Source organism: Zootermopsis nevadensis, unplaced genomic scaffold (assembly GCF_977971745.1).
Source record: "Zootermopsis nevadensis isolate Lab colony 2312 unplaced genomic scaffold, Znev_1.0 Znev_ptg000024l, whole genome shotgun sequence".
In the NCBI taxonomy this organism is placed as follows: Eukaryota; Metazoa; Arthropoda; class Insecta; order Blattodea; family Termopsidae; genus Zootermopsis; species Zootermopsis nevadensis.
Window position 1 is genome coordinate 12,516,497 of NW_028259156.1, and position 27,338 is coordinate 12,543,834.

A 27,338-nucleotide genomic window follows, 5' to 3' on the forward strand; every position below is an offset into this window, starting at 1 on the left:
CACTTAAAAAATTATCTAGAAATGTGAGATGTTAATTTCTCACAGCGGCAAGTACGAAGATGACTTGTCTTCCGGGATGCTGCTTCGTACAGTTTTGTAGAAATGGGCCGACGTTGTATTCATGCCCTAACTCCCTGGTTATGTAGGCAGTAAAAGTCGATCAATTTCTACGAGACTACACGACGCAACATCCCAGAAGACAGTCATCTTCAGAGTCTTGTAATGTCCTTTCTTGTAAAAGGAAACACGAAAACACTTTTACTTGAACAACCGAAGTATAAGATAATCAATATGAAGGTAATACTGTGGGTATATGATAACAACTATTAAATAATCAGACACATATACGTGTCTAAATTATTATGGTTTTAACGGAGTAAACAATCTTTAACACACGTAATGTATAACGTTTGGGGGAGGGGGGGAGGAAGATATACATCACTTGAAGAACATAGGATCTATATATACTCGAAGATAGAAGTAGGTATTCTCCCTTCCAGAAACTTTCCTATGTGTCTGAAGAAGTTCTCTTTGCCGCCTCCTTATTGATGCAGCATAACAGTGCCTACTTTCCTTTAAGATTCTCCGGCAGCGCAAGATGAGGATGAAGGGGGTGAGGTGTTTTGCGAGGCTCATGAATGTTAGATGGGTGGCAAAGGACACAGCTGGGAACACTGGTACTAGGTAATGCTCCACACCACACAATCTCCGCGTCTTTTCCTTCGCTCCATAGTGAGATTCGACTATCTTGGCTACCTCACACAGTAATTTAAGAACCGTGACCCAAAATACAATTTACGTAGCAAATGGGCTGCAAGAGAACAGAACTCTCTGTATCATACCCAAAAGGTAAGATCAACAGGTAAGACCTGAGACTCGTGTGTCCACAAGAGCTGGATCTCAGAAAGAGTGTTCACAACTACGACCGAATACCTTCCTTTAACAAGTCAGATACTTCATCGTATTTTATTTAGATACTATTACAGGTTAAGAGATATCAGAACTAAAATGTTTTAGTAACATGTGTATCATTTCAAATGATAACTTTAAGTATGAACAGAACAGTGTTTACATTTTCTAAAATATCTCCATTGAAGGTGCTTCAATATTTTCGAACCTCTTCACTCAATATTATTAGGCTCAATACATTTACAGTCACACAAATCTGTAAATAGCTCTATTAAAAGAGTCCTTAAGGAAGAGCTAAGGATAGTAATAATGTCTATCATTCCTACGCCCCAATTTAAATCAATTGACTTGTTAATACAGTGATTTGCAACTGCACCAAATTATTCATACTATTTTCACGAATATACAACATTGGAAGCCTGAAATCTTAAGTTCTTGGTCACCTTATAACTAGACTAACCATGGTATGCATACTTGACTGCTCAGTAATCTGAAGTTTCACACCTCTGCTTTGTGTATAAAGTAGACGATGACAGGTAGGTAAAAGGCATGATTGGAATACCAACACCAGGCATTACAGCCATCAAAGAACCTTCTCCCTACCGGAGTTTGCAAGGGAGAATAAATAGTTTAAACAAACTGTGAATTGCCCCCAGTCTGAAATAATATCAAATGCTAACGATAGCCTGTTCCGAAACTGGATCTTTTTTCATGAAATGAAGAGCATTATAAACAATTCCACCTCCCTCTTAACTTCCGAATAAACTAATTAAAATTTCGCTAGGCTTTTGGACCTTAGGTTCAGGGCGTTGGGTCAAGGAACACAAAAACATGTTTGTTCTTTCAACAGCACAGCTTAAATATCCAAATTTTTTCTTCATAATGCAACATTCTTTTATTTAAAGACGGCCGTCTTCTGAGATGCTGCGCCTTGTAGTCTGCCTCCAATCGTCCTGGTGATGGAGTCAGTAAGTGCGTTTGAATGCCGGTAAATTTCTACGAAACTTCACGGCAGAACATTCCAGAAAACAGCCATCTTCATAGTCACCGCAGTGACAACCACTTAATCTCACAGGTTTTAGATATTTTTCACTGTGCTGCAATAACCTTTTGCTTGTTTTATTTCGAAAACAATAAATTGTTGCAACCGTTGTTTTATCTTGGAAACTACTAATGTGATTTTAAAATGTGGGATTCGGGGCATACAATTAACTTCATTTGGGTCAATATCGATTCTGTATTCCCCCATTATGCACTAAACGTTCACAATTCATCTAAAAACTCGTGTTGAGAACTGATAGAGTACATGACGCACAACCATCTCATTAAAACATACGTTTGAGTATAAACTTCATTTGGTCTAATAAGAATATAATTAACACAGACATTAATACAACGCGATAAATCTCAGCGTCCAAACAATAACGTTAATATGTTCCCATCAGATTTTCATATTAAAATTGTGTACCTATCTCCCATTTTGTATGCCTCGGCCACGTTATCCCCCTTTATTTTATAACCCGAATAATATTTTGTGAGGCTACATCCTTGTGATAAACCTCCTTTCTACATTACTACAACTGCATAAAGTAAATTGCTCTTATTTCTGTATTAACACTTAGCTTTCGTTACTTCAAACGCTCATGCGTCTGTGCTCTCTCCATTAACTGCTCTTGTAATAAAGCTACCTAAGGCAACACAACATGACAATTCTCTATGTTGTTGTTTTAAAATCTGATAAACTATCTAAGGCAGGTACGCACTTTCAGTTCCAACGTCCTGTCCTGTTTTTAAAAGCAAATATTTGGATTCTACTGAAAAACTCCAAAGAATTCTTTGAATCACTTTAATAACAGTCCGTAAGAATATCGTATAAAGAATAAATATAAAATACAAAAGTAAGAAATAGCTATGGGTACCGAAAAAATTACTAGGAATGAAGAAGGGTAACTGCACCATACGATTTTCCTGTCTGTTGGTTAAGTACCCCCCTCAGGGACCCACATCAGTGGGTACGGGGACTGGCACCACCGAGGTACCCGACTACCCAGTGCCTGAGGGTATAGCTGGGCTACTCTACCTCGGGGGGCTGTAAATACGGAGGTATGGTACTCCAGGTTGGGGGTTGGGCGTGGGGCTGACAACCGCACCCTGTGAAAAGCAACTTGTTACGAAATTAGATGAAGATGGACTCATTCTCGGCGGACTGGCAAAAATATTGTCTGTGAATGAGGGAGAATGGAAGAAGCTTTTAAAGAAGGCCAGAGCCCACACAGAGCTGTAGAGCCAATGATGAAGATGATTATTAAGTACAAAAATTTATTGGCTGAATTAACATCTACGCTGAACATACGCCACTGTTATAAATCAGAGCTACTTGTTTCTGGAAATTCAGCCTTCCATTGTGTATCTAGAATATAAGCATGCAATTTAATAAGTTTATTGGGACAAACAAATTATTAATACCATCAACAACAACAAACTATGGCACAAGAATGAAATCACAAGCTTGACGCTCAAGTTATGGTTACCCTGGTCACGCCAGCTGCTCAAGAGCTATGCAGGTCCCAGTATGGTGTGATCGTTATCGAGACTTTATTAAAATAACCCACAAAGTGTAGGGGCTGACACAATACTGAAAAGATTTTTGCCAACACTGACCTAAAAACAATTCCAGCAAAGTCCGACGAAATACAATAAAAAGGGTGGATGTCTGTCTCCAAAAAGGTGGTGAATATTTCCTGAAACTACTGCAAAGCTGTTCTATACTTTCTACCTAGAAATAAAAATCAAAATAACTAGTTTTTCTTGTTTCGTTGATGCCACAAAAGCATAATAATAGACGTACTGTGGTAGTTAGGGTTGCATTTAAAATAAAACACTTTCAACGCTGAAGCTAAGACCCAATCAACGTATTTGTGGCTAAAATGCGACAGCCCTACGACAGAGCCACGAGGTGAAAGATATAGTAGAGCGACATTTTTCTCGTGTCTTTGAGATATAAAACACCCCCACGAGTAGCTCGTCATAGATGTAACCTGCATCCTCTGGGCTATGGGTTTTTCTTCTTTCCCCGAGCATTTTGAAGTCGACATCAAAATTCATATCACGTTCCCATCCTTGCGAGCTCTCGACAGTCCTTGCAACTGTTGTGAGGGAATAAGGTCGTCGCCACATGACTGCCACGTCTTCAATAAGTCCTTGTTCGAGGAAATTTCAAACATGTGTTATGTTGCATAGAAAGAAATGTCACACAAAATGTCAGAAATTGTGTTCGTCCGATTTACTTCTCTGTTAACAATGCTTCATTTATCACATTCATGACGTGCCTCTTAGACAAATCTCATGTCTTACAGAGTTTAGAAAATTCTCCATTCCTCTGGTCAGTTTATTAGTTAACTTGTTAACAGGTTTCAGAATTGTGAACACTGCAATTAAAAACAGAAACCGAACAAAACAAACTCCATTCAAATTAAAATGTGAGTAGTGTCAATCCCTGCAGCTGTATTTTGACAACGACAACTGTAATTACAGTCAATGTGAGGTCTAAATATTACTGTGACACTCGCGGTACATCGAAGGTTCTTGAAACGTTCAATTGTCTCATCACGGTTAGCAAACAGAACTGGTCTTACAACGGCAGTTTTATCCTGCAGAGTTTAAGCTTCCGTAGCTAAAGAATATCAACATTTTAGATATTATGTAATATTTTGCTTCCTGAAGGGGTGTACTGAAATGTTTTAATATTTTATATGATGGCAGCGTCAATTCTCTGGGCCTGACTGCCCGTAACTGTGTAAACACAAACATTCCACCGAAATAGAACAAAACTGAACTTACTTTACAAGTTCAAGTGGTTGTGTTTCATCAACCACTGTGCCACTTGATTTTTTAAAAAACGGTACAAAATTAAATAGTTATCTCTTGCAGGAAATGTCTCGGATATCTTAAGAATTTTAGTCTGTCCTTCCTCAAATAAAACAGACAAGTTTAATACGAAAGAACATGTGACCACAACTGCTAACTAATCCCCTGAAGTAATAATAAGAACCTTGGTAATTATGTCGGTTGTCAGCAGGTAATAGTAGTGAAAACAAATTTACATATCACGGTCGCATTTGTTATGCTTATTATACAATAGATTACTATTTTAAACTGTTAATTACTTTTAAAAAGTTAGCTGGAACTTACAATACCGCTAAATTAGGCAACTAATAAATCCTTTGAAGATATGACAAAGTTTACATATCTGGGAACTACGGTAACAAATCTAAATTGGAATAATGAGAAAGGAGCAGAATACATTCAAGGAGAGCATCTTACGATGGAGTTTAGAATCTATGCCTTCCAGTCTGCTATCTAGAAACTCAAAGTTTAAAGTACACAAAACAATAAATTTACCAAATGTTTTGTATACAAGCGTAGGTCTGCTACAGACGAATTAAGAGACGTCTATTTACATTAAGATAAATCTTAACTGTAACATATATTTTTATAAACACTTGTCAGTAAGTAATAAAATTCACTTGGCAGATCTATGTAACGTTGTATGAGAACTGCAATTAAGATTCGTGTTTTACAAAACTGCCGGGAACTTGTGTCCAGCTGAGCGACTCTTAACTTATGTACTCTACTCCGTTAAGAGTTGAAAACTAAGAAACTAGCATTTGACGTGGCATCTGCATTCACACAGAACGCGACTGAAGAAGCTATCGTCACTACTTTACAACCGCAGACTAAAATATCTTAAAGACAATGTCATCCCTTTTGTCTGCTTTCTCATCCCCACTTCTTGCACCAAAGTTTCTATTATCTGCTTCTCAAAGACGCTCAACGTGAAGATTTTCGGAAACCCCACACAGTTAGGGCGGAGGAAATGGGTGAAAGGGCAGGAGATTATTTCTTAATAACAGGAAAAACAAGGAAAGGAAGTAAATTTGTCTGAGAAACATGTTCCGTAATCTTCTTTGGGGCTTAAACGAGAAAATGTGCTCCTATACGGCAATAACAGAGACACGTAGCGTATCTCAGACTATTTTGTGGTTTCACAGAAATTAAAACCGCGTTGCCTAAGGCTGTGAACATAAAAAGTGACTGTAAACTTCAAAACTGAGTGATGTACGATGGTCCTAAAAAACTGACAAGCGGAGATTACATAAGGGGACGAACATGGCATTGTGGGTGTGTTTTACGTTCATAGGGTTGTGTGTATAGGAAATGCGTCGTCAATTTGCCCTGCAGAGTTGTTGTAATGGTATTCTGGTAACGGCTTTCGGGAGGCTGTAGAAGTGATTTTATATAGGAGATTGCATTAAGTGTTGTAGCAAAGCTGTAACATTAGAAAGTGTAACGCCAGAGGGATAATTTCCAACCCCCTCCAAAATGTCCTCTCCTGCAGAAACCCCTGGGAGGGTTAAAGTTTCCTCCCACTCAACCAAGTCCCTCTCTTTGTCTCAAATTGGTTTATGATGGTGTTTTCTCGCGGATATGATTTTGTTTATGAGCGAATAACAGCTAGACACAAAAATGACGCCTTTGAAAATCTTCACAAGTCGAACTCCTGCATATGAGCTATCACGTACTTTTCAAATAGTAAAATAAAGAATGTTCTAAAATTAAAATTAAAAATTTATAAACATAAACTGCAACAACATTTTAATAAATAGTTTTAGTTCGGTACTACTAGAAGCGAAAAGTTATTACTAAAGCCTTAAGTCTCGTCCATAACGCCTTTTCAAATTTCGGATAAATATTAATGTACAGTCAGAAAGGAAACTACGTATTTAAAAACACTTACTCATATAATAATAATGTATTTGGTTCAGAACTACGTATATACAGAGATCTGTGGCCGCCTAATACCAGGTTTTCAGTACCACAGTCCTTACATACGTAGCACTATTAGCACTACTGCTTATTACAACTATTCACTAATGCTACTGTACATAACTATTTCCTATTGCCCCAGTTCCTTCTACCACAGAGGCAGTTCTAAATTCATAATTTGACAATATCGTAACCAATGAGGTTTAACCGAGGTGCGATTATTACTAGTTGAAAACTTATACGAATATTTACTCATATAGACTTACATAAATAGCCATATATGCAGGAACAAACTTTCTACTTTTAATTACGGACTCATGTCACGGAAAAGATGGCTGTCTTCTGGGTTGTATCTCCGTGCAGTCTGGTAGAAGTTTGTCAACGTTTTAGAGGTCCTTGCCGCCTCCATTCGCATCGCCCTGATGGTGCAGGCAGAAAGGACCCTTAAAACGTTGGCAAACTTCTACCAAACTGCAGGGAGCTACAACTTAGAAGACATCCATCTTAGTACTCATCGCAGTGAAAACCTCAAATCCTAGTCATGTAAAGAGAGCGAAAACGGATAGGAAGGTTTTTATTAAATAAGTCGTGGGATGAGTACTTATAGCTGAGAGCATCGGTCTTTTCTTGCTGATGTAAATAAACTTTAGAATTCTTTAAAACACATGTTTTAAATAGTTAAGTTACCTAAAGCTCTTCAGAGGAAATTCGTTGATTAGTCAGTCCGTTCGTTCGATACTTACAACTTACAACTTATTCCTTTGGGAACAGGGAATAATCAAGGCAGTTTGTTTCTTAGACTCAAACTAGTTAATCAAACAAAAGTATGGTAGCTCAAACTGCAGAGTAAGAAACTTAGAATTGTGCGTGGAAATATTAACTTAATAAATTTAACCTCTGAAACTGTGAAAGAAAACTTCGGACATATCTGATTTTGCCCTTAATAAAACACTTTGGCCCACTGAGACCCACGGACCCCAAAAGTAATCCCCACTATTTTCTGAAGTACAATAAAGAAAATTGCACATAAGAAGAATGTTTGTACAGTGCAGGTATTGTGTAAAAATTGGCTACGCAGGAAAAAGAATATTCTGAACATACTAACGTTGGTATTTTTTATTGAAAATTAAGCCCAGCTGCATACAATACTAATTTCAAGGAACCCAATCAGATCGGTATCGACTTGATAAATGTTGGTTTCTTTCATAATTCTTTAGAGTTAAATTCATTACAAATTAAAACGTAAATGTTTAGAAATACATTACAATTACCCATCTCACAGCCCATCCGATATTTGAGGCAAAGCCTTCAGCAGACGCGGCAAACACAAAGGCAAAATAATTGAGTTTGCAGTAAATTTAGTCAGAGCAGTGCAATAACGGAGAGGGAGCGAAGAAATGCAAAGAATTCTGTGTTCAGGTTAATTCACAAGGAAATGTAAATTGCAAAAGTGGCTCAAGAAAAACACTATCCAAATCAGTAAAATCATGATGGAAAGTCTGTGATATTTTGCATAACTACATTAAATTACAGAACCCTTAATCAGTCACTGTAAAACTCATTTGACGTATCGGCAATCACAAACTACTGTAAAATAATCTGAAGAATCCCTTTAAGTTTTTATCGATAAAGAATAACCTACAATTACAAATAATGCGTTAGCTCTGAACAAATAACTTACTTAGACAAAGTCCACGTCTATAATTGTCCTCAAAATAAGTCAAAAGCGTTACCAGAAATCAAAATTTATTGGAATAATGGTAGCTCGTCTTCATCTTAATGAGTTTCTAGTGATTTCCTTCAGCCATTTCTCCTAGGAATAGAAAGATTTGTCTATATTTTATTAAATATCAAAGTTTTATATTAATTATTATGCTTTGAATTGTTCCAGAGCAAAAAAGAGGCAATAAATTTCTGCTGCGTTTATTTAATTATTATTAGGACATAAACTCCCGAGGACATGTAGCGTGAAATGCGGTATGCACGCGTAAGTGGTATTAGTCTAATTTGAGGAACACAGTAGTACATCCGCATTCGCCACAATTATCTCAGTAACTACTGTGTAGATGGAAATCACGCACATCTGTAAACCCCGAGTTAGACTACATCGACACCACTAATTCAGTGAACCGGACACACAGATTTCCATCAACCACCGCGTCTCTGACGATGTTCTGGGTTGTGACGTCGTGTTGACTTGTGGGCAGATAACAACGTTTCGGAGAAACATACCGTGTCCGTCTTCCGCCCTGAGCATGGAGGCAGTTTCTCCGAAACGTTGGTATCCACTTACAGTCCACAAGACGCAATAACCCAGTGCAACAACATCATAATCACCGTCGTTAGAACCTCAAATAATTTGTCTAATTTCGATACTTACTTAATAAAATTTGTGGATACTGTTGTTTCGAAGTCGTGCTGTTGAAAATTAGAGATATGTCGGTTGTGTAACGTATCCTATATCAGGGGGAAAACTTTATATATATAAATACATACCATGGGAAATAAGAATTACGTATATAGGTACAGTGCACAGAACTATGGATTTAGTGTAAATATTTTAAACAGCAACACTGAACTGACAGGTTTCATAATACCACCATAATCCCCCACGAAGCTTAAGTGAAACTAATGCAATTATATCAACCTATGACTACTCATGCATAACTTGCGAGTAAGCGAATCATTTCAGAAGTTTTAAACATACAAAGACCATGAAACGTCTAGTAGCCGGTGCGTTTTCCTGGTGCGTTAGCTAATTCAGTTTTAAATAATACCGGTGGCACAAGCTTTTGATGCTATGGCCAGCTTGTTTTGCTGTATTCATTTCATCTGGGTTAACAACGTTCAATCTCTGCTGCTTTGCACACCGTAACGATAGACTGACGCCTATTTGGAGATGCAGTGATTCGTGGAAATTACGAAACCTTAAAACACATTCACTTTCAGTTACGAAAACTGCTGAAAGCAAAACGTAGTCTGTTATTAGCTGCCGCCAACAACATGCCTATGACGCGAAATAACTCTCCAGCATTGGCATTGCTTACTCCGTGGCTTTACAGCCCTTGAACGACCTTGGCCTTACTAAACATGGAAGGATTATTACACTATTTAGACATACGGTAGGACACTTTGGGCGGGTTATCAACCCATCGAAAGGCATTTATCTACACAGAACAACATAACACTTACATATGCGAACAAATATACATACACTGAGCGGAATTTTAACCCACGATCTCAGAGTTTGAGCTGCCAAGTTTCATGTCCGCTCTGACTCGCCAATAGAAAGAGAAACCGATAAAAGCACACGTATTATCATAACCTCTGCTGGGACTTTACTTCGCGTTAAATGTAGCTATAGGTTCGGCCCTTTGGTAGAATTGAACCTGGCTTCAAAATGACTTACGATTGAACATTTAAGTTATTTTATAAACGTTCTTAGATCATGGACGTGATCACAACCTAACAAATTAGAGTATGCAATGTGTTCGCGTGACTGATAATAACGTGCGTGCAATGATAACCAGTGATTTAAAGTGTAAAGCAATTAGAAAACAATGATGAAGTGTACATTCATTTTATTTTCGACAAATGATACCCACTAAACTTTTTTTCATGTGTAAGCAATTCATCTTCTGGAAATGGCAGAGCACTCAGAATAATAAGGTGCTACACACAATAACAAGGCAGGGACTCAGCCTGTATTCCTATATCGGGAAACGTGCAATTATTGATCTATACTTAAAATGAGATTATGTTTAACACAACATTTTCTGTGCAGAAATTAAGATATGCATCTTAAACTACGCGCACAAAAAATCTAAACAGGCTGACCGAGTCAAACCTGGAAATTTCCATGGATCGAGTACAGGGAGACGTACGGGTCATCGGGAAGGTTGCTGATAATTAGTACGCCGAGATTCGGTCTGTAAAACATTTCGTATATTCGAGAACTGCGAATTAACAGTTAGATCCATGAGCTGAAAAGTAACTTCGGTCATCAGGAACAAAATGATATCTGGAAAAATACAGAATACCGCAATTAACAAAAGTAGGTTTATTAATTATGCATGAAGTTAAATTTAGCTTTTTTGATATATAAAATAGCATTTAAAATTATACACGTTTAATGAAGTACAGATCTACGGTTATGACAATTTATACGAACAGAACTTGTCTTTCAAATGTAGTAATACTTTTAAATGATGGAGTAGAAACGGGTGTTATTTTCTGGATTTTCCGAATAAGAATCAGAAGTGATGACCATTAAATGCTACACTACAAAGGTCCGCATATTCAGGCAAAAATTTTAAGGAAACCTCCAAGCAACTAAATATATTTTAATACCATCCAAACAGAACACAAGCAATGAGTGGGGTCTGAAAGACGGATGCCTTTTCAATTCTTTTACGAACTGAAACAATTGTATCCGTTGTAAGATCGTGCGGTCGACATTTCAGCAGTCAAAATGAGGACTTACGTTTCACACAGAGTAAAAATCTTATCCCATTCTCGGTGACTCATAATTCGAGGATTACAGTGAGAAAAGTTGGAAGTAAAATGACGAATATCAACTTGTTTCTTATGAGAATTCCAAGCGTAACTGCTTTTGTTGAATTCATGTGCCTGTTCGTATTTCCATTATGATGTCAGTCTGTCCATTTCGGTCCTCGGTGTGCCTTTGCAATTTAACATCTAAGTTTTCGTCTTGTCTCATAAAATTTTATGTTAAAGATTCTGTGTAAAACACTATTGTAGTGTTTGTTAAGTCTGTGTCGTCCAACACGGACACACATATCTTTCTTTTAAATTCAATTTACTCGCATAGTTCTCAGACAAATACGCATTTCACAGTACAAAAGTTTAAAAAGTATATACCACAAACATAATCACTTAAGAACAGTACTTTCCTGAGATAGATGAGAACGGTGTTTATGCACCAGAAAGCATAGCGATTGCCAATTAAAGTATTCCATTTTACCCTTAACACCAATTTACACCCAACACACTTTTATTATTTTTTCCTTCTCAAGAGCAAAGTATTTCACTTCATGAATACTGCACACAGACCAAATAGTACAGTAGATGAACGAACGAAAGGATAACCAGTAAGTCTGGTTTTAAAATACTTAAAATGGTAAGCCTGTTGTTATTCAGATATACATAACATTCCAATCCAAGAGCTAACAAATTAAAAACAAATACTGTAGTTTATAGCCGAGTGGTTTCGTTTATTTTACAATTAAAACAATCAATTTATCTGGCCGGTTATGCAGAACTAAAAAAAAAAATCTGATAGGAAAACTGCCGGACTGGAGGTAACATACGTCATGCTTCATATTTTTCATTGGATTCAGATAATACGTTTTATTTAAAAGAGTTCATAGCGTGAAAATTTGTGATTACGGGGCAGAATGTGTGACGGCGCCCGATGAACCACGAGTTTTAATGAACTATAAATTTAATAATATAATCTCCTGGACTTAATTAGCAGCAGACGTGCTTTAATTTGCACTACAGATGTAGTCAAACAACGAAATATGATTACTAGTTACCTAAACCCAGCTTGAAATTTCCGTGACAAAGTTACTCACTTAATGTTTCTCTGATATTACAGCCAAAAGGTATGTCTGCACCGCAACTCCTGTGGTTCCTGTTAAGAGGATAAATGCTTTCAGAACACAGGCAATACTTCAGCACCATAGAGCTTCCTCCTAACCCCAAAGCCCATCTTTGTGCATTTCCAACAACAAGAGAGTACAGGGCGATTCGAACTTCCGTTGCGACGAAAATATAGCAAGTGTCCCTTATGGGGAATATCTGGTTACTATGCTCTGAATGCTCAACATAAATACGCGTCCAATGCTAAATAACAAGAGTGCTTCCTTTTCCCGTCCTTAGTCACGGGCATTGTTTCTCCTGATTTTATCGTTCTGTTATAATGAAAAGATGTGGTAAGACATCTCACAGTTTTAATTTACGGACTGTCTCTAGCCGTGCTGATTTTTATTGATCTAACTCCGACAAGCATTGCAGGCAGTATTCTGGTGAACACACTCATAATTACGAAAATAAACTGGAAGTCTGGAATGCTTTCTGGTTGTCCATTAGACCGACTGCCGATCAGACAGTCGCAGAGACTGAATGCACAGACGTGGTGTTTTAGAAATTGTTCCCTGTTACTTGACGTAAACATCAAAATATCTTAAAATACACCATCGTCACCTCCCTGTCTATTTTGATGTTTCTAATGTTCATCTCATTATCTTCGTTTTCATGACTAGACTCTATGGCCTGTTCTGACTCAGAATTAATTCTGACACAAAAAAACATTATTACACTCTTGGAAAACCTTACATGAGCATCAGATAATTTCCATATACGTAAACACCATTAAGTGAAAGCACAGGAACATGTCTCGTAGTGAAAATTGGACAAATTTTTATAGTTCAGGAGGTTATGTTACTCCGTATGCGACTCAAAATTTCACTGTATCCTTCTGAACTGACACAGCGCTCAGTCAACACTGTTTATTAGGCTACGGGATGGAAGACCGCGATTCGGTTCCCGAGAGGTGCAAGATCTCTTTCTCTTAACTACAGTATTCAGATTGTTTCTCAGGGGCACTCGGCTTCATATCCAATGTGTACAGACGGTTCCGTCCCCAGGTGGTGAAGCTACAACCGAGGTCATAAATGAGCGTGGTGCTTAATAAGTACCAAGAACAACTTCAGTTTACACATAAAAATTTATTTTTTTGTTTAAAATTAATTAATTTGTAAGTGTTTAAGACTTTGATAGAGTCAAACTGCATGATTCTGTGTGGTGCGTCGTTATACAGGCTCTTCTCTGGTCTGCATCTCTGTAGACAGAGCTTTCTCCAACTTTGGAAGTGACCCTGTGCGGTTTCTCTACCCTTTGGTCTCACCCTTCTTTACCCTTATGACTGAACAGGATCATTCTTTCAGCTAGCACGGGATTAGATTTCCACTCCAATGGAACCTGTCGACTTTCTTCTGCAGCACGTTCTTTTCTCTCTCTCTCTCCCCCCCCCCCCCCGGCCTACTATCGAATGTTTCTGTCTAGAAAAAGAAATTATTGTTAAATGACATAACATAAACTAGGAGACATATGTGATTATACAGTAAGTATTCCTTTACAGAATGTATAATTATTGTGCTGGAATTCTTGCATCGTCTAAGTGTTTTTCCAGATCTCAAATATTTCCGTCTACAGGTGAATGCTAAGAGGGGAAAAGAAACCCTACTCTATTTGGCCCCTCTGATCCTGGATCTATAATAAGTTTTCAGGTGCAAAAGTAACTTGTCAGTATTACTAATCTGATGTATTTAGGAAGCAATATAAGAAACACACCTGATGATAGCAGTGGTTACGAAACGTGACAAAAGTCAATTCAGACATAAACATGAATTGTCAGAACTAGATTCGAAATCGCATGTTCATTACCAAAAGGCGCAAAACATCCGCCACATGGTTTCGTGGTACATAACGTAAAAAGCATTCCACGCCTCGCTGCATGCAACTGGAAACTAATCTCTCTCTGTTCCGAGATAGGCTAATGCACTGACTACGAGGTTCTTCTGTTTTACATACGACTCTTGAGTTTCTCATTTTAATGTAAATTTGTGCTATCCTTTGTAAAACAGCGCAACAGTAAACAACTTGCCGAGGTGATTAAATAAAGTTGGGTGAGAGGAAGGTGGCATAGGAAACACGAAATGCATACGAAGTACTAGTTCTTATTCATAAAAAGAGACCGTATATAAACGGGATGAGAGCAGAGTTTCTCTTGAAAAATTTTACTTTTATTTGAAACTTGACTGAAGGGTTTAATATTGGACTTTTTATAATATTATAATAAGTCTCAGAATTCAACAAATCATAAACAGGCGAAGAAACAGTGACGGCTTTAGGAATATTAATTAATGTAATTATATGTTAAGTACCCCTGTATTTTCATAACTTTAGCACCTTTTAGCGACCCAGGCTCGTCACTATGAAACGTTAATATATTCTTAGGCTGCATGTATAAGCACGTCTACTAGTGAACCGCGGCTTGAACTCAAATTTAAATCAATGACGTCTGACGCGAGAAGGCAAGCTGTTTTTAACTTAGCGGTGTATAATTACACCGAAAGTTGCTTTGCAATATGCCAGCACCAACTTTGATGTGATATTCCAAAGGATACGAACTCAAACGTCTCACTGATTTACGACGTATAATTTGAAAATACCAGAACTGAAAACATGTTTAACGAAAACTAAGCATGACGCCAACTTAATCTCATATAATAAATTTACTCTGACTCAATACTCTAACAATATTTTCCTTTCGAACTGTTGAAAACCTATTGAAAATCTTTTTGTATCTATTTACTTATTCAGGTCACTATAATGCTAACATTGTCATCACACTTAAACCACTAATTACAAAAATAATGATAATATTAAAGAGATTATGATACAAAAAAAGATTTCGAATAATTATATAAAACATCTAAACCAAATTGAGGTAAACATTTGTCTTTTGTTTTATTTCCTGCGGTTTATTTTTATACAATGACAAATAATATAAAAATTGACTCGTATCTGAGATCAGTAGCACGAGTTACTTTCGGAGAACCAATGAATATATTAAAGATTACTTATTAATAATATTATTTCAGTAATCAGAAACAGATCGTGGAAAAATTGAGAAGGAACTGAAGAGAAGCTTATCCTTTTTGTACTATAGTCAATGGCAAATTTCTTTGGCAAGACCAGTAAAAAGATGGATGACAACAGAAAATTTTTAATGAAGTGGGCCGAATTTTTTATGTAAATAATAAACAAAGACAAGTTGTACAGCCAATTATAATATATAAGCAAGTATACAGGAAAATGAAACGAAATCCACAGTAATAAATTAAAATTAAGTTAAAAAAAGCTGTCAAGGTTTTGTCGAATTATGAAACTCAGCATCGAGATATGTGGGCATACACGTAACTCCATTAAAGGACCGTTATTCAAGCATACGTCTCTATTGCGGTTAATTACAGGAGCTAAGCCGTAACAATTTCAAGCAGTTCTTCAGCTGCAATAACAAGATAATGCTATAAGAATTCAGTACAGTCGTTGGTTCTTTGTGCGTGAAGGGGTTCATGTGTAGTCGTTAGGGTTGCGTTTTAAATGAAACATACTGTATATTCAGTACCATGCATTCTGCTGTCAAGGTTTAAACCTCAAACATTTGTTGCAAGATTTATTTCGATGTAGGAAACAAAACCGATTCTAGTCCAGGGACAGATAAATAAGAAAGACCTCTATCCCGACAGCCAGCGTTACTGCAGAGCTTATACAACCGAGTTCAGTATGTGTACATATAAACTTAACTGTACAACATTTGCCTATCTCAATAGTCAAGTAAACACATTTGTGATATTTTACACAAAATGACCAATGTGGATTATTCCCACTTCTTACAGCAGAACGCAGGCTACTTGTGGATTCATTATTAGACTGAAAACTGCTGGCTCAAATGTTGAAATACTGCGAAACGTGAAGTAAGGTACGAAGCTTTCACGGCGTACACGTACACCAAAATCCTCTCGGGCGACCAGAAGTGTTAAGTTGTAACATCGACCATCATGAAACAGAACAGGTCACCGAAAGACTGGTTTTTACCTTTTAACTTTGACACGGCTGATCTCCAAAGACGAATTTCGTGCATTACCATAGGACTTGTAAATAAGTTTGACAACAGAACAAAACACAAAACAACAATATTTAGCTGTTAAACTGGAAGTGCAAATGTTGTGTGGCCTCTGGAGGCATTGTGTTCTTACAACGTTTTATTAAGATCCGTCTAATTCAGAGTTATTAACGGAGACCAACAAACGAGCACATTACCAAACGCCTGCCTGTAACTCACAGAATGAGTAACGCAAAATAAATCAAGACACGCTGCCTTGAGGCATGGTCTGCGTGGGTGAGTTAAGAAAACTGACCGAATTGAATTCTTTGTTAAAGAGGTTACGAGTCGTTAGCTCGTTATGCAAGACGGTAATGTTACGACTCCAAAAATACTCTCGCATGTGATGCAAGTGTGGATATTTTGAGTGTTACAGCGATCAATTTATATCTGAGAGCAGTCATGTGGTAATGATACAATTAAATAAATGTGCCTTGTGGTACTGGAAATCGTAATTCATTGCCTTTGCCACTAAGATGTCTTTTCCAAAGCAATTCAGATTTACGCATTAAAATCGTGATATTTCTGTAAGAAAACTGTTTATACCAAGAAGGTGGGATCAGAAAAATTACCGATCATACGCCTGTTTCTAAATAAGGGAATTTGAATAACACGATTCTGTAATGTTTGTTTACTGCAATAATTGTCATAAATGCGGATGTTCTATGAACGTTGAAGAAGCGAATTTCTCGACAAACGACTCTAAGCTATTATGACATAGTGATTTCACAAATATTTACTGCAGGATTTACCGCATGCAAAGAATAATCGCCATCAAGTTCTTGTCTTACTTTCTAACATGCAAAACTGGCATCTTAATGCTTGTGCATTTTACTGGTTCGATCCTCATCGTCTCCCCCATTGGCACAGAAAAAATAAGTGGACATGACATATTTTCAAAAACATCAGTCAACTACCGAATTTTAAAAATTACTCAGAGATATAAATGAGCTGATCAGAGCTCAACTGCTGTAATTCAACAAAGGATTGTTTAAAGTGTATACTTTCAAGCTATTCACTGGACTCAATAAAATACATTTATACTATAGCCAATGATATTTCCTAGGAAGCATGCTATATTACTCTACAATTTTCATTTCGTATTAACAAAAAACCTCACTTTATACAATATTGAAATAAATCTGACTTGAACCACTTTAGCTCTGATGAGTTAAAATGATAATATAAGGTATGGCCAATGAATATCTGCAAAGAATTTCCTGCATAATCGTAATGACGTTACTTTCTTCGTTACGCACCTGTAATTGTAAATTCTTTACAATTCCAGTTTGTTTTAAAACGTAAGATAACTTATATTACAGCACATGCATAACTGACCTGTTTTTTTAAGTACATGCTTTGTTAGCAGCCTGCCCGGTGTACGTAAACGACCCGCAGTGGGAACGTACTGAATAATGTTTGCGTAATAGAACAAAAATATACCGAAATAATAAAAGCATGTTAGTGAATGTGGAATGAAAACACAATGCAAGAAATCACAAATACAGAAGTTACGTTTGAATAGTATCGCCCAGGGTCTGTGGGAATTTCATCAACGTTTGGAAAAAATATAAATATTGTGTTTTGATTTAAAATCATGTGAATAAACTCGCGGTAATTGTTCGTGGGAAGAACATTTAATTAAAACGTGGGAAATACTGTACTTTAGAAAAAATAACAACACGTGGTTAAATCAAAGTATTAGTGATCATGCATTTTTAAGCGGGGGAACATGAGTCCGTGTAAAATTGTCAACTTCTCAATTCTGTCAAAACAGAAAAATATAATTAATTTATTCCCAAATCAATGTTGTTGATATTTACAAAATTGAGCACACAATGTTACGTACAGTTCCCAAAATGTACACAGGTAGGCAGAAAAACAAACATACAGATCACTGCATAAAATTATGTTCGCTGTCACGAGCCTACATTATTACAGATTTCATTCCAGAATATCTCGGATTATGAAGACCTCACTTGAATGTTCCTAAACAGTCAGTTTCTGCAGCACAGTAACATTCTGAAGTATGTCAATATTAGCGTTTCACTCGGAGTAAAATGTGCGAGTTTATTAACAGCCGGAGATGTGTGTACGTTTTCATGTTATTGTATTGCTGGACACTTAGTCAAAGGCGAAAGTCGTATTATTGGAGAAAAATTACACGTCCTATTGACAACACGGGGAATGTGAATGAAACAGGAGATAAAATGATTTTGCGAAAAGAATGTTTGGGAAAGGCTGAGAGCGGAATTGAAGGATGCAAGTAATCTATGTGAAAACGCCAGAAGGTTCGAACACCATTCGCCGTACCACAGCTTTCCAGGGGACTTAGACCACCCTCCGCAACTACACTTGATCTCTTACTGGCTACATACCTCCCTCACCCCTCATTTCCAGGAGACTTCCCCACCCCAATAGTGTCATGGGTCTTCGCCCCCTGTAACCCTGAACCAGTGGCGTAACAGTAAATCAAGTTTCCTGGAACCTATGTCTTTGAGCGATGAAGCTCCTCTAGATTCAGATACTCTTTGTGTTTATTTCAACTGGTTTAATTAAGTTTGCCTCCAATTTTTCTTTCATTTAGGTTGTTAATGCTTTTAGGTATATTTCTGCTTCAAAGGATTATGATTTAATAAAGAATGTATTACAGACGAGATTTCAGGTTCTCACGGCTGCGAGAATAAAGATGACTGTCTTCTGGGATGCTTAGAGTTTTTCCAACGTTTCAGAGATTATTGTTGTCCATGATGCCGCAGATGGAATGTCGGTAAACGTCTATCAGACTACACAGCGCAAGATCCTGTAATGTATCATAGGTTGTTATTGATCGAAAGATTCGTGATCATTAAAGAGTGTTTTAATCGTGTAACATGTAGGCCTATAGCTTCAAATGTGGGCAGACGGTCGTACATTTTGAGACTATGGTCATTTGGAAGGAGTCACTCGCGACCTATTTCAAACTAACATGTATAATAGCCAATTAATGTTATGTATTTGTCTTTGTCATTCTGTTACGATACAAAATTTCAGGGACTTAGGCCCACATTGTTCGTTTCTAATGTTTCCTCTTCATAATTTCATTCTCACTTTACATTGGTAGTGTTAATGGCATGAGTTTTATTCCAAGATAGTTTGTTCAAAATGCAGGGAAGTAAGTATTCCCTGTTGAATCATCTCTCTGTGTTCAAATGTAGCCAGAATGTTCAACATATGGAGTTCTAAATTTGATCCAGTACTCTCCGTAACAGGAAAATTTCCCTAACACTACTATTATTAATATTATTTTTAACAAGAAAATAAATATCGAATTTTGGCCACACCTGATAAATACTCAAGATTTCCGTAAAAATCCTGACATCCAAAGTTACACATGACGACAGTACTCAGTCTGCATATTTACATTTACGTTTTTAAAAGGGATTACTGTTTCCCTTTCTAGTGAATAACTTCGAGTACTTCGGTAAGCCACAACCGTCACCGAAACACTCCGAAGGGTTACAATATTACCATGATCTAGGGGTGGGAATGTCATCGCTTAAAGCTGGAACCTAGAATGACGGTTCGTGGGGACCTCTACACATGGTGACGCGATGTGTGATTTTCCAAGGCATTGTGTCCCAGAGACGCTGAAGTGCTTGTCTCAACACAGCGTCTTGTCTTACGGGACCGGAAATCAACCTACACAACGAAGTGTAGCGAGTTTATTAACAGCGACGATGTTCCGTGCGCACAGGTTACGTAGGCCATATGCATTTTAAAGCGATGTGTGGAAGGTCAGGCCTATCACATGCCCCTATGAAAATAAGTGGAAGAAACGGATGGTTATAAAGAGTAGAAGATGATAATGAGCGCTTTGAATTTGAGTTCTACGATTATTGACGGTGACGCTCAACGGTAATTTACATTAAGCCTTAAGTGATTCGACTTATTTATCTACGCCATTCCAGGTGAATGATACCGGAAGAAGGGGCTGATTCCAGTTTGTAGGTACCATCCTGGCATTGGTCTGGAGAGGCTAATGAAGTCATGACGTTAGAGCCACAGATCTCAGCGCAGAGACCCGGGTTCGGGGGTCCTCAGTGGCCGCGCGGTCTGAGGCGTGGGCCTTGTGCCGCTTGGTTGCTGGGACCGTGGGTTCGAATCCCACTCAAGCCATAGATGTTTGTCCGCGTTTTTCTGTGTTGTGCTGTCCTCCACTGCGACGGGCCGATCCCTCGTCCAAGGAGTCCTACCAAAATGTCTACAGATCAAAAACCAACGAAAAAAAAGTTGGGACCGCAGTGCTCAGGCACTTGAATAACGGGTCGTTCAAGTATCCAAGTAAGAGACCCGGGTTCGAGCCAAAGTCATTTCACAAGTAATTCTTGGCGGACGAAGTAGCACTGGGACGTGTTTTTCTCCGAGTTCTTAGATTTACCCGGCCAATAACATTCCATCGCTGCTCCATATTCACTCATATATAATATGAGGAATAAACAAAGGGTTCGTTAATGACCCAACTTCACATAAACATAATCTCGCAACACTGAATATACCACCATTTACCTATATATTATTCGTCAGTGCGTAGTAATGGTTTGCCTCTTATCATGTGACTTCGTTACAGAAAATGTCACACTCGTAACTTCACTGACACCGTGCGACACGTGGAACTGGTCTCACACATCGCACGTGGGGCGAAGTGGAGCGTAATGTACTGTGTGTGACGGGCAGCTGTCGCGAGCAAAGGCTTTCGGTCAAAACACCTCGCGTGATGGCACTACCATAATCCCGTTTTCAGCTGTAATTATCCCATCACACAGTATCTTATACCACACCCGCTGATATTCTTTTACTGGAAATTAAAGTCAAGGCATCAATATCGGGTCCGCAATGGCCGCCCGGTCTGAGGCGTGGGCCTTGTGCAGCTTGGTCACTGGGACCGTGGGTTCGAATCCCACTCAAACCATGGATGTTTGTCCGCGATTTTCTGTGTTGTGCTGTCCTGTGTACAGGTAGAGGCCTTGCGACGGACTGATCCCTCGTCCAAGGAGTCCTACCGAATGTCCATAGATCAAGCCAACGAAAAGTTGGGACCCGCAGTCCTCAGGCACTTGAAGAACGGGTCTTCCCAGCATCCCAGTATCCAGCATCAATATCTTTGTTATTAGGATTTCGCGGCTGGAGTTCCATGTGCGACTGCGGCCTTCGGCGATGAGTGACGTCAAATGTTGAAAGTTATCGAACGTTTTAGCGAATACTACAGTTCAGTCTTCATGGTTAGTGTGCATAGGGAGTTTTAGGAAGCCCTACACAACGCAGGTAGTAGGTGGCGAGAGGTATGTGACGATGGAGACAGAATCTCTGAAACGTCGGTTAATATCCACCACACTATTCGATGCAACATCCGTGAAGACAATCACGTTCTTAAGTTAAGTCTGATAAGATAAAGAGCAGGATGTTAAGTTTTCCGTATTTCTCATGATCACTGGCTCAGAAGATGAATGGGACGCGTGGCTGGTGTGGAAGCACTGACGACCAGAAAACTCCCAATTCCTGGCCAAAAATAAACTCTATTCGTCCAGCAAGAAGCCAGTGACGTTACGTAACTGGCATAAACCGACTTTATTTATTAATAGTAATTTATGATATGCTTATAGCGAAGAGATCCCTCTCTATTTTCATAGCCATAACATGCGAATACTTATCGGAACGTGAGGGAAAGTACGCTAAGAACTTCAATCGATGTAGGCTGTCAGAATATGATTCCACAGCCAATTATTCGCTATAATATACGGTAAGTAGGATGCGAATAGATGGACAGTCTTACGTGTGGCACAGTTATTATGAATTTCTTTCTCTAATCCTTCAAAATATGAAAATAACTGCGAAACCCTTAAGTTGTATTTACTTATACCTGCTTCAAAACTAAATTTCATTTTAAATATAGTGACAGTAAGATCTGCAAGACACTTAAGTCACTTTTACAACTACCGAAATTCAATTATTAAACGTTTCTTATGTTCTAGTGGAATATATAATATGAATTCTTTTCCATCTCAGTACTCAGAATGGTTATATGACTTTCTTTTAGACCTTGTTGAGCTGCGTTTCGTAATTTTACTGAAGTGTTCCAGACTCGGAATAAAACAAAATCATTTGAGGTTCCAGGCAAGATTTCTCTGCATGAATCCGGAGAAATTCGCATCTGCGCAATGTAAGTGACAAAAATCTCGTGGTAGGATACGGGAGTTCTTTCGTAGGCCATTCACGGGATTGGAATTTAAATCAAAGTAACTGGCAAATTGGTGATTGTGGTCAGAGACGCACAAACATAAACAGCAGCAATGAAATCCGCATTTAATGTTTATGTTAATTTCTCTATGTTCCAATATGAAAAAAGCTGTGGCAGATAACGTAATATACGAACATTCTTCACCACGTCCCTAAAGAACAGTATTTTTGAGTACCTTATAGCAGCGCTTCTCAAAGTGCCGGTCCGCGAGCCATCAGTGACCGGTCCGCAAGTCTGCATAACGCCGGTGTAGTTTTAGAATTGAAAATCTTGTAAAGAAGAATCAGGCTTATCTGTCACATTAGAAGTTGACTGAATTTGATGATACATATCTTTTTCAATAAAAATTATTAATAAAAATTTATTTTTCTATAATCCCATACATCATATAAGACCTTTGATCCTCAACACCCACGCCGGTCCCTAGCAGATTGGGAAACAAATTGCCGGTCCACGGCAACAAAAAGTTTGAGAAGCACTGCCTTATAGTATATATTCATCGCCCTGATGACGGAGGCAGTATGACCTTTGAAACGTTCAGCAAATCAAGATATTCTGTACCTTTTACTTAGCAATATTCTCCATTATTGTGTTTACATGAGACCGGCACTGCACACCCTCCTGAGCCACATGACTCCAGTGTACATATCACACCGAGTTTTAAAACTCATTTTAATATTATCTTTCCACCAACGTCGAAGTTCCGCTAGTGACCTATTCTTTGCGTTTTTGCTTCTAATGTTCCGTGCGAATTTTTTATGTCTCCTATGCACCTGTGTTACCATCTCTATCCAATTGAACTGAAATTACAAATTATTTTATCTTGTAATTTACACAATTATCTGATTATTTCCTCTGTCTCCATCACGTTGTTTTTAAACACACTCAATCTAGTTCCGCCCCCAGGACGGGAACCATCTTCCATTTCCACATGAAACAACAGATAATATTATAGTTTTGTGCATCTTAATCATTACGCTTACATACCGAAGTCTGGAAAGTAATATATTTTTAACTAAATTGTACCGAGAATTTACCGATCTTCATCAGTTACCAAATTCTTTAAGAATGTAACTTATACTTATTTCTCACATTCCCAATATTTTAACTTTTCGGTGTTTAATAAAGATTTGTTAACTACAGTGTAGTAATTTCTTACACCCTTATAACGAGAATATTATACGCTTAGTTACCTTTGTATTTATTTACTTATTTAAAAACATTGCGTGGTCGTGTATAATTTACACAAATAATACATATTCATGTATTTTTATTTATTTCTAGACTAAATTTCCCACTAGTGTCCAGTAAAGTTCTGAGTCTACTTTTATCTCATGTCAACAGATTCAAATACCAAAACATTTCACTTTCCTATGTAAGACTATATCCTATGGGACACGTGCGCACATACACACAAACAACGAAGTTTTCTCCAACTTTAATGGTTACTTCCTTTCTCCAACACCTGAAGAAGTGGAGTAATTACTAACAGGTAAACAACTGCTTGAGAAATAAACTCCTTTTCTTCCGATACTTTTAGGCCTCTTCATGAGTTGTTATTACTCATTCCATCAACGAAGAATAGTTTTCGATTTTTCTGGATTTAACCTGCGCCGTTACTTTCTTTCGCGCCATTGGACAATGCATTGGAATCGACAGGGTTTCGTGAAGTTAACTGAGGTGAAGGAACAAGTTTGTAGAAATGTTTATGACATCTGTAATTATGAGCTACGATTGATGAATCCTTATCAATTAGAGATTTAAAGACGATTAGTTTATGTACCGTTTCCAAAAAATGTCTTTACTGTTCTGAATCGCTCAACTAACTTAAATTTCGGGTCCAGAACCAAAATACGATTTAATGATGCATTACGAATAACATTTGGAAAAAAATCTGAACTTTCTTAAAGATATAATTTATGCCTTATATATTTTATTTATATTTTTATAAATGCCGTTCAATTATTTCTTCAACTGATAACGTTCATTGATAATTTTAATTTTATTTTCGGTTTGTCATCGTTTTTGATAGCTCATATCCGGCCAATGTAGTGATGAATTATGGGAGTATTAGCAAGTAATTGATTCGAAAGAATGTGGAAGAATGTGGTTGTACCTAATTAAATGTACTGTCACAAAATTTGTGCGGAGGGACTGAGAGAACCATGAAAACCGTTTTCCCCAGGGCAGGACAAGTAGTCATCAGAATGCTGTCTAAACCCGGGATCTCCAAAAAGCAATGCATTAATACTGTTTAATAGTAAATGAAAAAAACACATCCGGTAATTTGAATATCGCAAATACACCAGCTCGTATGTTGCTCCTGAAAAGGAAATGTATTTCGTACGTAATTTGTAAAAAAGGGGTGACTTTGAAATTCGTAGCGCGGGGCACATTTTGTTTATATAAGTGCAACTACGTCTTTGTTCATAAAATTTCTGAGGCAATAAAAATCCAATTTATTTTAGAATTTCCTCATATTGCAGTTTCTTTATCTTCTGCCCTCCATGGATGAGGTTGAAGCCCGTTCCGGCCTCGTAAAATGTTTTTTTCTCTTTACAACGAACTACTAGTTTTGAGGTCCTATCTTTGCCTAGTCTGTTTAAGTGGGATACCCATTTTTATTATTTTATTTATTGAATACATAATTTAGCTGCTACCATATATCTTGGTTCCATTTTTAATGTTGTATACTCTGCTACATCCGCGGACACTTCGTTCCTGATTCTTGAATTCCAAATATTTACTTATATACAAGAGAGAGTTTGAAATTTCAGCTTTGTTAATTTCCTTACCCTTCGTGTCAATATTATGTTTAAAATTTTTGTTGGAAATCCTGATAGGAAAAGAAAACTCGTTAGACCTAAGCGTAGATGGGAGAACAACATTAAAATGGATTTCAGAGGAAGTGAGTTGAAGGGCATAGATTGAATTCATCTGGCTCTAGACAATGCACGGTATCGGGCTCTTGTGGTAACGATAATGAATATTAAAATACGGTGAATTTTCTCAGCAGCTAAGCACATTCTTAGACTCTCTAGGCATCTCCTCAGTGCATAACATTTATTGATACATATGTATTTTATTATCTACGCCATAGTTTAATAAGAAATGTCACCAAAGAAATTAATTAAAACGTGCTGATTATATATTCTCCTTCCAGAGCTATTATTAAGTTTTTAATCTTCTTCATATTATCCGTTAACAGAGGTTTCGCAAAATAAAAGCATTTTAGAATCTTCCGCCGATTTAAGAATGATAATTCGATAATCGATAACTCGTAAGGTATTCAGGAAATATTTTTAATTTAATTTAATGAATGATCTGACTTTTTCTATTTTCTTAATATTTCGTCCTCGTCGTAATTATAGCATAAGGTAGATGGATAAGTAACATTACTGTCTCAGTCATAAATTTATTAATATTTAAGTAATTTATTGTTACTATTATATATGTTTTCTGTCCTTACAGTCAGCCTGCGTCATAACAGGGCCACTGCTACAAACAAACAAGAAACTGTGTCTTGTTATTTAGCATATCCAATAGATTGTTCATTTAACTTGTAAAGGAATGCAGGCAGAATAAAAGTTAGGGAATTTTAAATTAGTTTATACGACATTCAGTATGGTAACTGAAGTGATATACAGAACAGTAGATTTTTCCTTGACAGACATTTTGAAATTAACACAGCGGAAAATTGGTACGGAATTTAATCAGCTTCTGCAAATAAAGAGAAACAAGGGGTAAAGTGAAGGGTGACAGAGAAAACTGACCGTACACCCTGTTTTCAAATTACTGACTGACTTCAATTATATGTGACACGCACAACACTGAATGACTGGTACTGGGTGGGCAGATTCGCATTCTATATACGTCACAGTACAAGCTGCAACCAGACGGCCATCAGGAATGAAAGAAAAACACAGTCACCAAACCGCGTATTTCCCCCAGATATTTCGGACATCTGGGACAAACTGGCGAATAATTCAGCAGGCGCCATTCCATGCTTATTCCACTACCAACTCCAGACGGTGGGGACACGTCGAAAAATAATTCAGCCAGTAACAGGAAACATCGGCTTTTACTTTTGCTTCAAATTCAGGTCCCATTGGTCGCATGAGAAATATCAAACATGCATTACAATATTATTGCTTCCTGCTGTTATTTATTAAAAAAATACATTTCATCTTAAAATTAATTAAATAGGCTAAAGAGGTTAAATAGGCCATTGCTAACTGGCGTGGAAACGTAACCATCATTTCTAGAATTTTCTTTACCGGAAATAAGGTACAGACCACATGATTTACAAACTAAGTCTTTTACCATGAACTGTTTGTAACTGGGGAATTTTCTATGTCGTAATTTTTGGCGGTGGCTTATCCTCCACATCATGTTTAGTAGTTAAAAACATGGCACCGAAACAGTATCTCATTTACGTTAACACTATTTTATTTTAAATTACAGTTAATTATTATTCGATGAAAAATAATTTGTCCTGTATCTAATTGATCTGAATACAAAAAATTAATTTAACGCGGGTTTGAAGGTGAATAGAATATAACTGACGAGTGT

The 27,338-nt window shown here is 37.5% G+C and overlaps 1 protein-coding gene and 1 non-coding gene across 24 annotated transcripts in view; one reads left to right on the forward strand and one right to left on the reverse strand.

Moving 5' to 3' along the window:
• The window catches only part of nrm (neuromusculin), a 590,496-nt gene that overhangs the window by 464,753 nt on the left and 98,405 nt on the right, over positions 1-27,338 (reverse strand). The gene's annotated exons all lie outside the window — the stretch shown is intronic.
• Positions 6,903-7,033, forward strand: LOC147872812 (U4 spliceosomal RNA). Its single transcript, XR_015537026.1, has one exon. It is a non-coding gene; the product is annotated as a U4 spliceosomal RNA (small nuclear RNA).